The following is a 396-nucleotide window of genomic DNA, read 5'->3' as shown; positions in this document are numbered from 1 at the left end:
TCCAATCAAAACGCTCGGTCCGAGCGTTTTAATTGGCTTTTCTACCTGCCTGTCAACATATGTATTTGCATACATCTGCACTCCCTGTTCGTGCAGACAGGATATGTCATCAGCGCATTCACGTACGCTGTGCAGACAGAGCGAGGATGGCAGACAAACATCAACAACCTGATCTTCCTTCCTGGTATTGTAGTACTTTTACTAACTGTGTTATAAAGTTTTCTCACCGGTGAATGACACATGATGTATTGTAATAATGTTGTCTCTGGTCGTCTGGTCTGTGTGTGCGCGTATATGCGTTCAGGGGGCGTGGCTTTGGACGGCGATTTGCAGGGAGGGTGGGACGTTCGCTTTCAGTGCTATCAGGCTAAAGTTAGCATTTTCCAAGATCTCCTA

The sequence above is a fragment of the Sinocyclocheilus rhinocerous genome, unplaced genomic scaffold, assembly GCF_001515625.1.
Source record: "Sinocyclocheilus rhinocerous isolate Xijiao unplaced genomic scaffold, SAMN03320098_v1.1 scaffold5851, whole genome shotgun sequence".
NCBI lineage: Eukaryota > Metazoa > Chordata > Actinopteri > Cypriniformes > Cyprinidae > Sinocyclocheilus > Sinocyclocheilus rhinocerous.
This window is presented reverse-complemented; position numbering follows the sequence as displayed.